Source organism: Mytilus californianus, unplaced genomic scaffold, assembly GCF_021869535.1.
Source record: "Mytilus californianus isolate M0D057914Y unplaced genomic scaffold, xbMytCali1.0.p SCAF_19, whole genome shotgun sequence".
NCBI lineage: Eukaryota > Metazoa > Mollusca > Bivalvia > Mytilida > Mytilidae > Mytilus > Mytilus californianus.
The window spans coordinates 314,348-331,897 of record NW_026262667.1 but is presented as its reverse complement, the minus strand read 5'-3'; the positions used below and the strand labels follow the sequence as shown (position 1 = coordinate 331,897).

The window sequence follows — 17,550 nt, the reverse complement described above, 5'->3', positions numbered from 1 at the left end:
CACATGCTAAAAACACAGTGTACTAACATCATTTAACCACGGATTAATGTATGGCTACTGACGTGAAACCCAACTATTAGTCTCACTGCATGAATTTGTGAAATCATATGATGCTTTCGATGTCGATGTCGCAATTTTTGACTTCTCAAAAGCATTGGACAGCGTGAAACACAATGAATTACTACATAAACTGGCTGAATGTAATGTTAAGGGATCACTCAAAAAAGACTCTTTAATATTACTATATAAGAGAAAAAATGAAATTCGTTATTGGTGGATATAAATCAGAAAAAGCTACAGTTGACTTCGGAATACCACAAGAGTCCGTACTTCTCTTCCTTTGTTACACCAATGACCAGCCATATGCAGTTGAATCAACAGTAAAACTGTTTGCAGATGAATTTCTGTTACACAGTAACATCAAGTAACAACATGAAAACACATTTCTACAATAAGGTCTAGTAAACGAAGAGATATGGACCAAAACACTGTGACATGCGCTTCAATGCAAAGCAGTGTTACATTCTGAGCACAAAGAACAAAACCGGGAAATTGTACTGCTTAGATGGACATATACTCCAACAGGTCCAACACAACCCATATCTATAACTACAAATATCTGAAGATCTAAAATAGCCAAGAATGCAAATTCAACACTCCGTTTAATTACACGAAGTTAACTGTTCTGTCCCAAAGGCGGAATGAGAACAGCTGATATTTCATTATTAGGATCCACGATGAAATATGGGGCAATTGTAGGGAATTCATATACCAAAAACGATATCAACCAACTAGAAAGGATCCAACGTAGAACTGCACGATTGTTAAAAGGGGACTACAAATCAAGAGAAGAGGAGTCAGTCACCAAAATGCTAACCGACTTAATGATATAGAATAATCACTTCCAACTTTTTACTCATAATCATTTCATCAGATTGACCGCTACACAATATATAGGTGACCTGAAATTTTCCGTTGTATGTGTTTAATCTCTCTGGAAAAGCTAGATAAGTCCACATGATCTTTTTAGTTTAGTGATGATATTTCATCTTATCAAAAACCTTTTCTGTCGATGTTTTTTGGCAATCTGAATGCTTTACGGAAGTACATAGATATAAGAAGATGTGGTATGAGTGCCAATGAGACAACTCTCCATCCAAGTCAAAATTTATAAAAGTAAACCATTATAGGTCACAGTACGGTCTTCAACACGGGGCCTTGGCTCACACCGAACAGTAAGCTATAAAGGGCCCCAAAAAATTACTAGTGTAAAACCATTCAAACGGGAAAACCAACGGTCTAATCTATATAAAAAATGTATAAATGTTTACTTTATTTTTTTTTTAAACAGATGAAAATCACGTCTGTCTCATTGACAAGATTTTATACATTGATATCTACAAAATACCCGAATGTGCATCTCATATTTCAAATATCGAACATTTAGTGTAACCGATAACTATGTATATGTTTCACTTGTCGTAGCCACAATCCCATATTTAAAGACATTACCAAAATACCACTTATGACCGAATTATCACTTGAAACGAGCAACACGAAGGGTGTCACTCGTGGAGCAGGTACTGTTCAACCTTTAGAAGCACCTTACTTGATCCTCGGGTTTTGTTTGGATATGTGTTGCTCAATCTTTATTTATTGTTTTGTGGACTATTCTTTGCTTGTTCATATTTTTTTCATTTGGCCATGATGGTATTGTCCGTCTTTTGTCGACGTATGCCCAAGTTATCTTTCCCCTTTTTATACTAGAAGGTTGAATTATTACAGGTGAAAAAATGCACAAGAGCCCACACAATGTTTAGATTTAGCAATGAAGATTACAATGCAATTTCGGATAGATTATTTCCTCTACACCATTGAGAGGATGGTAAGCTAAATTTAGTTTTAACTGCTTCTATTATAATTACATTATATATGTCCTTAAACCCATTTCCTTCCGTCAGATTTGTGTCCTGGTTTATATTATGTAATAGATGTCAGAAGTCTACGTCCTTTTTTCTCAATCTTTTACACATTGTTTTGAGGACTTTGCTTGTTTCTATGAACGATTTTAAAACGTTTTAAAATAAATGTGTTTATAGTAAAGGTATTTATCTTAGATACAAAGGAATAACAAGTGACACATCAGCACCTGCATACAAAATATGCTGTTAAATAATCAACATCATGTGTCCAACTACAATTGCTTTTATTTATATTCTTATTTTCCCTCCATGAGTTTCTGTGATGGCTTTTCAATAAACTAAAAGCAGACAAGTTAAACCTTTTCAAAAAGGTATGAAACGCTTCCACTATCATAAATTAACGTCAGCTTTGTTTTTGCGGTTTTTTGGGCGATTATTAGAGAAAACGACAGTTTTATTGTATTCTTTTTCAGAAGTTATTTTTTCAAAGGGATGAGGGACTGTGAAAGCAAAATGTAAAATAAAAAAGTAACACATTATTTATAAGACGGGGGATTATATTCTGATCTCCTTGATTAGACTGACATGTCATACACCATACACCTCATACATAGGAAATAATGTGAATTATATAGACCTTGATGGGAAAGGCAAACAACTGTTAAGATAAAACAATGTCGGTCATAAATATTTTTAAGCACAAGAGAACAGAACCTGTACAATTAAATTATTTTTTTAACCGAAATAAATTGCAATAAAATCCTTGAGAGGGAATGTGGTGGATGATTCTCAACCTGCATTTTGTTATACTGTATCTTCAGTTTGATTATCCAAACAATACCTAAAACAGTGAAATTAAAGTTGAGTACATTTCCCCCTGTTCTTTGTCAGGTATATGCCATGTGGCGAAAACATACATGTGAAAATGATACCATGTAAATAAAACCGGAGCCAAATAAAACACTTTAAACATAAAATTGTTATTCCTCACCTACGAAAGTAAATAGGGGATACTTTTTCCTATATGTGATTTTGTCCGCCCGTTAGTCCGTTCATTCGTTCGTCTGTTTGTCCGTCCGGACGTTTTGTATCGGGCTCAATTTTGGTGTAAGGTAGTCTATCATGGTGTTGTGGTCACATCAACTTTACACTAAGTACACCTGTTTAGTATGAAGTAAAACCGCCTCGGTGGTAGCGTGCTCCTGTGCCCGGCTTGGTCAAATCATAGACATAAAAAATGGTAGATTCTGTTTCCCCACTTATGTGGCATCAAGAAGCAAGAGCAAAGACTGGTCGGCTTAGATTCAGAATAATATGTCCGGATAGGCTGACATGTCTTCCTGTGGAATGTTACCTTGTGAACTAGCACATTAAAAATCCGGATCAGAGAGTGTTTATCTGGTACAAAGCAGGAATCATTCATATTGCACTAACATGTTCTCGTCCTGAATATGCATTTAATTTGCCATTGGGCGATAAACAGCCATTTGTCATCGTCATTAAGTTGTAAACTTTTTAGAATATACGCCAAGTTAGGGTTTTGACCCAGATTTCGAGGTTAAATGAACATAAAAATGTGACAGTGTGAGTGGTGCATTGTCTCCTTAGAAGACATATTCTGTTTAAATTATATTCTTTCCCCTTTTTTTGTTAACAAAAAGTGAAATTTATCTCATGATAAAAAATATAAAATGTGTTTGCCATTTTATGAAGCTAATTAAAGTTTATCTATATTGTATTGACGTTGAACAAGGTTTTTCTTTGTTACATTGTCTTGAACGTCGATTAGCAAAATATGTCCATTCCCGGAGATCTGGTTTCAGTCATGAAGTTTGAACGTCTACAGGACTCCAGTTAATGCAATAATTCAAAAATTTCTAAATCGTTTACAACATTATTTTAATTCAGTACGTTTAAAGGATGATTCATACATCCAAATGATGATGTCCAAAAACAATTTCACGAATTTAAGTAATAATTGCCATGACGAGTGCCCGAAAAATTCTTAAACTGATTTTAATGCAAGTGGAAACTACAAGTACCAAGATCGCCCATGTACAATCTACAAGACGAGGCGTTAAAACAATTAAAACTTAGCTAAGCAACTACCACAAAGTATGAATTAACTTTTCTCCGATCACATGATTGACATACGATTGATTCCTGTCCATTAGTTAAATGGGGGTTGTAGATATCATCAATAAAAATAAACAGGAAAGGTTTGTAATTTGATTAATTGATAAAGTGAACGTTTATGAAAGAGTGAAGTGGTAAATTGGTGAGGAATTTATCATTATTTGCCTGCTAATATTGGCTCTAATTTTCATTTAATATGTCTTCCAAAATTACTTTTAATCACAATACACGTTTATTAGAATGTGAAAAAATGGTGAAAGGAACTTTTTATTATGATTTAGTCATTTTCATGCGTTTTAATAGAAAAACATGAAAAGTAGTATTATTTATCTGGATGGTATACAATTTGATGTACAAATAAAAGCGAATGTTTGTATTTAGTACTCATGATCAGTAAAGCATAAACATTTCAAAAAGTAATAAAAAGAAGAAGATAGTTTAATGATCTCAAAGCTACGTTGAAATACCACAAGACTATCGGAAGCGATATTATCTACATTTCCTAGAAAAACCTGATAACGAATCTTTATTTATAAATTCATACGAATGAGGATAAGAAGACATGTTTAGTAATATGGTCCGTGTTATTTATTAAAACATGTATAGAGCATTATTCAAATACAAAATTAAATACTTTATTATAACTTCTATCTAAATCAGATCTAAAAAGAAAAGATGAGGATTTTTTTACCGATTTTCAGTAGAACAATTTTCATAAAAAGCACACACCATTTAGCAGTGAGATCATAAAATTGTAAGTTCGGTTAATACTGAGGTCTAAGGATAGTGGACTATTACCTAGTGAACCCCACATTCTGTGTATTGATTTTAGAGTAAAGCTGTGTTAAAATATGGTATATTTTTAATGATGTTATATATTTCGTACAATTCATACATATCGTATATTTTCATTGCTGGTGTCATAGTTTAAAAGTTTAAGACTTGTTTCATAATTGTTATAACTCGAGTAAAACTATAACAACGAAAAATGAACAATATAATGTTTAACTTGAAACACAATGCATTTATGAAATGTTGACAAAAGGAACTAAGGAATAAAGCGTTTTTTATACCGTTCATTACCTCATATGTATTATAAGGAGACTCTCTTCCGGCATATTCTGCTCACATTTTATATTCTCACTGAAAAAGACGGAGAGATAGCAAGGGGGAATCAAAAGGATGATATATAAGGCGACAGAGTATTGCAATTTAGATTCAGATAACACAATCCGATCAGTCAATGAAATATATAACATCATTAGATTGAGGTAAATTATATGGCCTTCCAAATACCGTTTCGATTCCTAACATCACTGAAGAGACATTAATTGTCGAAATCCGGATATGGTGTACCAATTTTTGCACCTCATATGTGCGGTATACCATCTTTTCCACAAGTTTATTGTTTTCTGTTGGTATCAAATTAATAAATAAGATCCATTTTGTTACATCTGGTGATCCGTTTATTTGGCAATCGCCATGGCAGTCAGCAGTGTTTAAGAACATCTGTGCTGTATTTAGACCCCTCTACCAAGAAATTTGTTTTGCATGCACACGTATAAAAATTGCGGTTTTTATCCAACGCAACCATAGGTTTGAACGTTGTTTTCAATTTATCATTATATATATACCATATTTTAACACAACTTTACTTAATTTAAAAATATCATTTAAAACGTTACCTCATATGCAAGGAGACTCTCTTCCTGCATATTATGCTCTCATTCTAAATACTCACTGAAAAAGAGGGGGAGATAGCCTGGGGGCAATCAAAAAGATGGTATATGGCGACAGGGTTTTGCAATTTAAACTCAGATATAACACAATCCGATCAGTCAATGAAATATATAAGACCTAAATATAACATATTTTACCACAACTTTACTCAATTTTTAACTATCGTTTAAAACAGAGCTATAAAGCAGGAATATATTTAGTAGAATACAGAGTGTCGATTGCACCTCAGAAACACACTGTCTTGGACTGCTCTTTACCTCTCATATTACGGCATTGTTTCCGCGAAGTATGTTTAATCTTTTGTCACTGTTCTCATTTTTATAATTTTCATAATACTAAAAATTGTTATATGGGGATTTAAAGAAATAAAACGTTTTCTTCATTTATGATTTAATAATAAAAAAAAATGCATACCTGAATGTAATATTGAATAGTTCATTAGTATTATCTTTAAGTAATCGGAACGAATTTAAATTTAATGATATTAAAAATCTGAACATTACTGTTTTTTAAAAGTAGTCAGATTGCCATTTATCTATTTCATCGTCTAGGTACCTTAATTTTTTGAATAAAAGCATAGTATTACAGTTTCATTAGTATACTTTGAAGTTCTGACAATATATTGCCATATTTCTAAAATTTAAGATATATCTCAAAACTGTATTTATAAAAGAATATAATTTGTTTAATTGTTTATCTAAAAATGAATCAAAACAACATCTATGTTATATCGGAACTATTTTTAATACCTAATGGCTTCCAGATTAAATCGGATTTATTTTGTCACCGAATGTTCTTCAATATAATTTAAAGTTTTAAAAAACCTAAAATTTGAAGTATTTCCTCATAATCTGTTTTCAAAAATAAAAGAGTTCGGCAAAATAAATAATATTTTGATAAACATTTGGAAAAAATGAAAAAAAATCTCGACACAAATATCACAAAATGTATACTTTGACGATTTAAAATAGAGTTATACTTTTCGATATTGACTCATATAGTGCCATGCCTTTTTTTGTTATGTTTTAAATATAACTTACTAAAAAAATCTATAGCATTTCAAAATTTGCTGAAATAAATATTTCAATTTAAATAACATTCCGTTGAATCTCTTCATACGCTGTCAATTAATGATAATAAACAAAATGTCGATCAGACAGGCAACATTATAATATACCCTCAAGTTTATTTATAATGTAGGTTTTCTTCTGTCTGCAACCATTATCTTTAATCAAATACAATTTACCGTGTAATTATTTTCATAAAAACACGTTATATTGGGCACCATGTTTAAACACTGAGAAACATTATAAGTAAATATTTTCATTTGAATTTTCTATTTTGTTATATCTGATTTCAATTAAGTACTCATAGCTGTATATATGAAGAGAGGAAATGTTTATAGAATGAAAATTCACATTTTTACGAATCTATTTTACATATTACAAATGTATTTCAATTTGAGTAGATAAGTAGTTAACGGATGCGTGGATTTCATCACCAATCCTTTGATCTCAATTGGTGTTCATTTCATCAAGAAAAGAAAATGTATGTTTCAGTAGTGGTAGAAAATTTGAATTAAATGGGTGGTCGATTAAAATCAAATGATTTTGGTAAAAAATGCAATGAAAAGAGAAATGTGATACTAGTTTGTGATGTTTAGAATAGTGTGAAACGTATTATTAAGTTATCAATTTGATTTATTCTACAGTAAGATATAGCAAAGGTGTTTAACTTAACATTTTAAGAACACATCTTCTCAAGAACTTAAAAGATTGGTCAAGTTGTATAATGGATGTATAATATGACGTTTTGACAAGTTTTCATTTATATTTTCATATTTAGAAAGTTATAAATATATTCAGATAAAATAAGATAAACTTTCATATCATGAATATGTATTCATCGAGAAAGTACTTAAGCGTAATGGATTTTATATTAAGTACCTTCACTAACTTATATCACAAATGTAAGGATTTTTTATGGAAATATATAATTTCACTCGTACGGGCCCGAACTTAATCTAAAAATCGTTTTTTATGGTTATGTGAAAAAGGGTATACAAAATAAAAATTTGTAATTGTATTTTTACTGTGTATCCAAATAAACTTTCTGATATAGTGAAATATATTTTGAGTAATGAAATACAGAAACTCTATATATACACTTTACAGTCGTCAATTATTTAATTTTTATTTACCTTGAATGTTTTCTGTCACATTTTTACTTGTTTTAGGCACAAACAATATTGACAATTGCACCAGATTGTGTTTTGAAGAGGTTCTTCTGAAATCTTTTTAGGAACGTAGCACACATGAATTTTCAAAAAATAAATACAACCGGCCATGATATAGCCAAGAGTGACGTCAAACACCAACAATCAATCAGTCAATCCATATAATATCTTCAAAATATATAGATATAAGAAGATGTGGTATGTTTGCCAATGAGATAACTCTCCATCCAAGTCACAATTTGTAAAAGTAAACCATTATAGGTCAAAGAACGGCCTTCAACACGGAGCCTTGGCTCACACCGAACAGCAAGCTATAAAGGGCCCCAAAATGACTAGTGTAAAACCATTCAAACAGGAAAACCAACGGTCTAATCTATATAAAAAACGAGAAACGAGAAACACTTATGAATCACATCAACAAACGACAACCACTGAACATCAGGTTGTTTGTATATATTTAAGTGTGTAGGTTTTTTTTTATTCAGGACAAATTAGAAGTTGCTATGTATACTGTTATGGCGCTTGTTCATTGTTGGTGGCCTTTAGATCGCCGTGGTTTGTTTTCCTTGTGTTGCGAGTTTATTGTCACTTCGAGAGTTTTACACCTAATTCCTTTTATACATATATAAATAAGACCAGGTCATTTTAGGAAACAGGTTACGTAAATGCAGTGTAGACTTAACCAATTAAAAACATAAACACTGCCGGAATGATTTATCAAAAGAAAAATTTATAAATACAGAAAAACTCAATATCATAAACATGTATATTTTATGATGCTGTCAACAAGAACTTAAACATATGGATAATTGACGGGTCAAAAGGGATGATAAAATTTGTGTAGTTATTGCATTTTCTCAGTACTTTTACTGCTGTGTCCCCCTAATTCGGCGGGACCATGCGGCTCCCCTTTCTGATAGTTCAAGATGCGACTATAGATATAACTTCCAAACAACAAGAGCTGAAAATATATGGACTTACGAAACGGACAACAAGAGCTCAGAAAAATTCAATTTACGAACCAAAACAGAGCTTGAAAAATTTTAAGTTCTCAAAATGGATGTAATATTGAGTGCTATGTATTGGAAAATCTCTTTAAGCAATAGAAAAGCACTGGAAAATCTTTTATAATAAGGCAATAATGAAATCATTTCTTTTATTTTCAGCCCGTGGACTGCTTGGAACTGTATTGTAATTCTAAAGGTTATATTTTACGCTAATAATATTATATATAATTATGCATTGGATATGATTTAGAAATTGAAGGTAATATGTGCATTAACTTGCTGTGCTTTACATGAACTTATCAATTCCATTTATTATGTTTCCAAGAACAATTTGCAGAGAGCTAATGAAAACTATTTGTCCGACATGTTTTCCAATATTTCTGAGGAACTGATTCGTTAAAATTGATAGTGTTACCCCTGATTGGGTTTGTTCTTTATTACATAAAGCGCGAAAATGATCATGCACAACAAAGTACTCTCAAAACCTAAGTTTTATTACATTAATTTTCAATATCTTTTCGTTGTTGTCGTTGAAGTTTTTTCGTCATTAGAAACCAGGCCTGAAGGTAGATTGGAGTTGGATATAATTAAAAGGAGTTCTGGTATGAAATTCAATTATTTTCAAAAGATGTTAAGATATTAAAATGTTGGGAAAATTCATCTTTCTGCTTCTGACATTTTACCTAAAAATCAATAGAAACTATAAATTAAATTTAATCTTAAAAGTGTATAGAATTATTTACTTGCGTCTTGTCTCAGGTTTGACATCTATATATATATATATATATATATATATTTCCAAGTCTAAATTGAAAACAACGTTCAAACCTATGATTGCGTTGGATAAAAACCGCAATTTTTATACGTGTGCATTTAAAACAAATTTCTTGGTAGAGGGGTCTAAATACAGCACAAACAACATTTTCCAAAAGACAAAAAAAGTGAAAAGTATATTTTAACAAATCGCATTTGACTAACAGGTCGAACAACTGATATTCTTAAACCCTGCTGACTGCCATTGACGATTGCCAAATAAATTGATCACGAGATGCAACATGCATCTTAATTATTAATTTAATACCAAACAGAAAACAATAAACTTGCGGAGAAGATGGTATACCGCAAACCTGAGGTGCAAAAATTGGTACACCATATCCGGATTTCAAATATATATATATATTTATACGCTAACGTTATAATCTTCATGTTCAACATACTTTTTTTTCTTAGAACATGAAAACCTCTTTTGTTTTAATACCTTTTATAAGATAAGCATTATCATATAAATATTTTTCGTGGCGCATAAAAAGACCCTGAATTTCTATAATTAAACATATCATTCAAATGGAAAGGACGTCGATATTACAATCAACCAACGCTGCGTTGCTTTATTCGTCGCAGATAGCAATATTCGAGTAATTGTCACAACACTTAATACCGAAGTTCCCCTACTCAAGAAACCACAATCCAGAGAACGATATGAATCAACTGCTTCTTGACTCAGGACATACTGACTATTCAGCCTAGGGAGTTTTATGTACCAATGCCCAATTTCATGCGTTTTACATCATACTTTGTTTTTAATACTTTTGAGAAGTGTCTTCATCCAAACAGAATAATTTCTTTTTAGATGAAGTAGTTTTCATGGAAATAAAAAAGTACGAAAAAAAGACAAGATTTTTTGTACAAGAGAAATTAATATCCGCTTTCGGCAGTTAATGAGTTTTGAAAAGGAATTTCAAAACAGAACTGTGACAGCAATTGATTGTAATGAAACACTGACAATTCCAAATAATCAGTTTAAATATCTGCGATTTATTATGACGGAAGGAACATAGACATTAACTGCAAAACCTTTTTTGAAGTTTGGTTCAAGATTTTGCTCATATGCCGGAGGCATGATTATAAAACAAAAACAATACCGGACATACCGATGTTACGACATTCTGCCTAAAGGTTTCAAGCTGTAAAATTACAATTCAAAGGTGAAAAGAAGATGCAAGTCTTTGATCAGTGGGATAGTTTAGATTATCAGTACTTATTATCCAGATTAGTCAAATGATATGAAATGTTAGTCAATTATTGTCGTCAAACCCTTTTTCTTTCATTCTTTAATCGTTTGATGCAACAACTTAACATGAATTATTATTTATTAGTAAACAAAGCATTGATTTCAAAACGGCTCAGTTTATTTTATGTCTGATACTAATTATTATGAAATGACAGCCGTCTCAGTTCTGAAAAAAAACTAAAGTAAATCTTTGGTCTGCGATCACGTTAAAATAGAAATATTGTAAAACGGATGAGTTAACCTCTACTATTTTGTGTTCATAAATATCTACCATAATTGTTGTTTACACCTGCATCATACATCTATGTTTCTGAAGGGGTGATGGTAACCTAACAGTTGAAACAAAAGTTTCAATTTGACAGCAATAACTATTATTGTAATACAAACTTCAAAGAAAGAAATTACAATCATTCTTATATTAAAACCGCTATGGAAACTCAAATGGAGATCCGAAATTCAAAACCAGAGGTCTGAAATCCGAGATGATTGCAAGACAGCTGTTTTTGAAAATTCGAAGCTCAATGATAATGGGACTTTCGAAATTGTATATCCAGGATATTCAACAAAAAGACTGTAAAGTTATGAAATTGTACGGCAAACAATACTGGGCAAACGTATAATATATTTCCGGTTTTACAGTCTTCGTGGTCCTTTTTTTTTAAAACCGAACGGATGAATATTTCAGATGATGTGTTTATCAACGTCCCCAACATTTTAGTTCGGTAATGCAAATGCTGTGATAGCAGGCAAAGAGAAAATATGGAAACTTATTACAAAGTAGTATTAATATTGTATTTAAAGAGAACAATACATAAACATATTTTTTCAAGGCTTTTTTTATTATTATCATTGTTGTTATTATTATTATTATTAATATTATTATTATTATTATTATTATTATTATTATTATTATTATTATTATTATTTTTATTATTATTATTATTATTATTATTTGAGTTTTCTTCTTAATATCCTACAATGAAGTCAATGAAGTCAATGAAGGTAACAATCTTCTGATAATTTAACAATCTATTGAAAAGATGTATTATACATATTGTTATATGAAAATACAAAAATGAAAGAGAGAGCACGCATTTCATGTATTTTAAAGGAATGTGACGGTAGGACTGTGTGACCTTTTTCAAATGTTATCACGCCTATTTTCCTAGTTCGCAGAAATTAAAGCTTAACCAGAAAATTATTGATTACCCATGCACAACTGTACATTGTCTCATTGGCAATCATACCACATCTCCTTATTTTTATTTTTATAGCGAGGAAACAAATTTTACATATTTCACAGCTTGTAAGACAAAGTTTTGTTTTTCAATGAAAAAAATAATCTTCTAGAATAAGTCCTTTGTCAATTGTAATTCTGAAAAGTAAAAGAAAACGTATCTTACCTGGAATTGATCATGAATGCCTTCAAAAGTAAGAACCCACTTTGCACAAATAATATAATGATTTAAAATGCAGAATCGGATTATAGGGTCTGTAATTCTCAAAATCTTATATTTGCTTTTGACAAATTTCGAGACTTATTTACAATTATTTGTTTTTTTGAAGTAAAGATACATGTAACTATTCAAATTTGAAAGTCTATTTGAAGCGTTGCATATGGAATGGTTCTAAAATTCAAAATTTAAGAAAAGATGTGATAATGGGTTCGATCGAGTATACTCGAACAGCTGTTTTCGACAATTCAACTAATTTTAGACGTTTTTGGTCCAAAAATAACTATATATGTTTGTATCGGAAAGAAACTGTAGCATGTTTTAGTTTAGCAAGTATGATGCCTTTATCTAAATTCCGAAAACTATCACTTATAAAGTCGGTGGGGGTTTACATATACAGTTTCTGTCCCAACTTTGATAATTTGAAAGACTAGCACTAGTATGCATTATTGTTTAGGGGCCAGCTGAAGCCCGCCTCCGGTGCGTGATTTTTTCGCTGTGTAAAAGACCCATTGGTGGCCTTGTGCTGTTTTCTGCTCTTTGGTCGGTTTGTTGTCTCGTTGACGCATTCCTCGTTTCCATTCTCAATTTTATATTAAACTTCCAATGAGGGATGAGAAAAAAAGACCAGCATTGAAAATACAAATACAACATACCTTAATCCAAGAAACATTTTAAGATAAGCATAAATAAAAAAATGCAATTTCAAGCTTAAACTTCCCCTTCGAAAAAATAAGAAATTATTTACAAATTCCATTAAATATCGCATTTATTGTTCTTAAATTATTTTTTTTAATTGAAGAGAATCAGTTAATAGGAATTAATAGGTAAACTGTTAATTAAAAAAGAATCAAAGAAAAAAATAGCAAATCAACGAGACAGCAAACAAACGATAGAAACAACCGACAGACATTGAGAGGTCAACATACAGACTTCAACAATAGACAATATACCAAACTTTAAATCACGCGACTTCCTCGATACCAAATTTTACAAAAAGTCGAGGTTCAATAAGATATTAAACACTACCATTCTAAAGTATTCTTGCAATTATTGAATACAAGCTACAAATACTGAACCTAAGTAATCGTGCTTCAAACACTCTAATATCGGCGACTGTTTTTCAGATAATATATTATACAGTAACGTTATTAACATAACATGAAGACACGATTTTGTCAAAATGCCAAAACAAACATGTTCAGAATGCAATACAAAAAACGGAATATTTTAGATTTGCTTCAAATAATGGATTAACGGCTTAATATTTATCCCCCCAAAAATACCAGACATAATGATTGAACAACAATGATATGATTATAACCTTAACCAATTAGAGATTTTAAAATTAAAAGAAGCAAAAAGTATACACATACATGGGCGTGCATTGTAATATAAAAATCAGATCCACATAAACTATGTCTTTTTATGGACATATATTGAATAGAATCATTTTACGATATTTTAAAAGTGCTGTTTAAATAACTTTTTCTTTGTATCCGAAATTTATAATTTCCTGCATCATTTAACTTTTTGTATCTTAATTTAAAGAAATACTAATGTTAACACATTTTATGCCACAATAGTTTGTACCCCTAAGTCAAAAGATATTAAAACTGCTATTATAGATCAAAACAAACACACTTAATATTATAGTATCATTAGCAAACTCTTAAGGGACCACTTTAATCTTTTAGAACTCTATCTTACTATCTTTCAACTTCTAAGCACTTTTGTCAATAGAAAATACAATTTTCATAACTACACTTCATATCTATAAAGCCATTAAAGGTGGATAGCTATTATTGAGATTTAAAATAAATTAATAAATGAAAATATTTTGTTGCGATGGTCTTTCCATATTGTCTCCGCGTAGAAGTATTTAGTAACTTTGTATGTCAAATGTTGATTACTAATGATAAAATCTATTAAAATTCCGCCTTTAGCAAGAAGGCATATGGTGGCTAACTAATGTTTGTCATAAACTTTTATTATATTGTATATATTGTTATTAAATGTATTGAAATGAAATTCCCAGAGACAAATTTCATCACGTATTGTTTTACGCTGTGCTGACTGTTTCAAAATGAATATTAACAAAAAAAGAACAGTAATTATATAAAATGATGAACATAAAATCCCCTCTTATGTATGTATAGCCTTGAATTAGTTTAAAATCACAGACGTAGCACAAATTTTCCCTGTATTCATTCGCAGGCTCAACATAAGGAAAGTTGTTTTATGCCTACTAGAATTCTTATATCAATCAGTCTATTATATACCTCAAAGAAATTTGAACACTATTGCTACATCTGTAAGATCCAAATGTTATTTAGTTCTATACATTGTTGTTAATGATGATTTTGATTTATCATTGCACATTTGACATATTTTGGTAAACATTAAATTGCATTGAAAGATTTCTTTTTACAAAATGATTTAGTCTAAATTTACAGTGAAGTAAACCCTAAACCAAAATGAATTTAATTTTGTCCGATTTATTGATTGATTGATTTGCTTGCTTTAGTCTAGGGACACATACTTCAGGCGTATTCAGAACAAGAACCAAGAAAATATTACAATAGGCAGTTTCTGCAATGTAGGTCGACTAGGATCAAGGGCAGGAAAGGAGTAGACCCGGTAAGATCCCTTTTTGACCCCAAAATATAGCATTTTTACAAATTTGCTAAAAACTTTAAATTTTTGCTATTTATTGGTGCTAATTTTTAGACGGTTTTTGTATAAAATGGAAGTGGCCGCACTTGTGTTCAGTCTTAATATTTAAATATATGTTGTATTTAATGATAAAACATAACATATATAAAGGTTGAGACTGAACACGAAATGCGGCCACTTACATTTAAGACAAAAACCATCTGAAAAGTGACGTTTTATGGCATATTTGATAGATTTTGCATATTTAAGCTTGAATTTGTGCGTCTTTAATGACCAAATCAGTTCAAATCTTTTACATAAACTAATTGAATCGACTAAAGTAGACACTTACGAGTTTAAAAAATGTCAAAAATCTTTCATCAGATGTCCTTCAAATTTTAGGCCAAAATTAGCCCTTACCGGACCTTATCCTTTGGACAGCGACTTGCAAGTGACGGACCAAAGTTTTCGAATTCTATGATTGTTTACAGTATCAATGACAGGCCAGAGATATGATTCGCACCAACTGGGTGGATATTGGATCAATTTCAATGAAATAAGGCCAGAGATATGATTCGCACCAACTGGGTGGATATTGGATCAATTTCAATGAAATAAGGCCAGAGATATGATTCGCACCAAAATGGGTGGATATTGGATCAATTTCTATGAAATTTTGCCAGGTATTTGACGCATAAGCTATTAAGGGTAGCATAACTCAAGATTATGATATATAAACCGTCAGTAGGAAAAATGAAATTCCTAGTCAATTAAGATTGGAGTCAAACTCACAGCCTCAGCGTTGACAGAAATGTATGAGATCACAGAGGCGGTCAATCATCGTTAGAAAACAAAACGGATAATACAAAACAATGTAAAAAATAAGAAGATGTGGTATGATTCCCAATAATTATGACAACTATCTTCTAAAGTCAAAATGACGTGCATGTAAGCAGCTATAGGTCACCTTACGGCCTTCAACAAATGGCAAAACCCATACCGTATAGTCAAATGTAGAATAATTTATACGAGAACACCAAATGGGTGATTTCTTGGTACCTGAAAAAACAAAACAAAAATCCATTTTGTACACGTACTAATGTTAATGGACGACCCGAGGGGAGGAGGATATTGTTCTGTACGGAATATTCATTTCACATTTAGCGAGTCTAGCTATTTTTTTTTTTTTTGTTTTTTTGCCGCTTTTTGTACACATTTATTCTTGCATTTTGTTGGGCAAAATGTCCATTTTTATCCGGTCTGGGAAAAGTTATTTTTTCAGTTCATACCAGAATACTTGTTTTCAACATCCTCCTCCCCCTTCCCTGATACCAAATATTCTTTCTCTTATCTTGTTTATATAGCATTTTCTCAAATAGATATTGTCCTGTTTTACTTGTTTTCCATCTCTGCTTTTGTACTTTTACATGTTTAGTGTTGCTGGTTAGACTGGTCGGTATATGAATTTATGTGCGGTATGCGGAATGAATTTGAAAGATTGCGCATTAATTTTATAATGGGGATTTTGTATAAGTTGTATAACTATTGCCGTTAACCGGTTTGGCGGTCAGTATAAAAGGTAATTGCACGGGCTTTTTAGTTATCGAGGACTGGGTAGTGACCACACAATCGCACGTCATATATATAGGTAGAAGTTTTTTTTTTTTTGTATACAAAATATTTGTATTTAAGTTTTATATAGAACAGTATTTAAATGTGTTGTATTTATTTTTTAGATTATTTTGTTGCAGAACATGATATTGTCCAAGATTCTGTCAGGCAGTGTATCTTGTGTTTTTGATGGACTTTATTATTTTAGTTTGATGGACTTGACCAGATCAGATACATATTGTATTAGGAAAATAAAATTTAAGGTGGTCACTGCGCCATTCAGTATCCAAACTTGTGTTTGTTCTATTGTATTTAGAAAGTAAAGGCTAATGTTGAAGTGTACATAATTGCATGTGCTCAATTATGTACACATATGTTCAAAATAGATGGAGCATTTTAGCACATAAATACTTTATGTTTGGTTAAACAACGTGCATTAAAACATAAGTAGTGTTCTCTTTTAATAGTAATTTTTATGATTTTTAATAATACATTTGTTTTCTTCATCTCTTTACCAGTATATCATTTCTTCATCTCTTTACCAGTATATCATTCCTTCATCTCTTTACCAGTATATCATTCCTTGATCTCTTTACCAGTATATCATTTCTTCGTCTCGTTACTAGTATATCATATCTTCGTCTCGTTACCAGTATATCATATCTTCATCTCTTTACCAGTATATTATTCCTTCATCTCTTTACCAGTATATCATTTC

The 17,550-nt window shown here is 31.1% G+C and overlaps 1 long non-coding RNA gene across 1 annotated transcript; it reads left to right on the top strand.

Annotated features, from left to right (window-relative positions):
• The first annotated feature begins 15,815 nt into the window (after positions 1-15,815).
• LOC127727020 (uncharacterized) lies at positions 15,816-17,123 on the top strand. Its single transcript, XR_007993736.1, has 2 exons — positions 15,816-15,904; positions 16,958-17,123. It is a non-coding gene; the product is annotated as an uncharacterized LOC127727020 (long non-coding RNA).
• Positions 17,124-17,550: the final 427 nt, after the last annotated feature.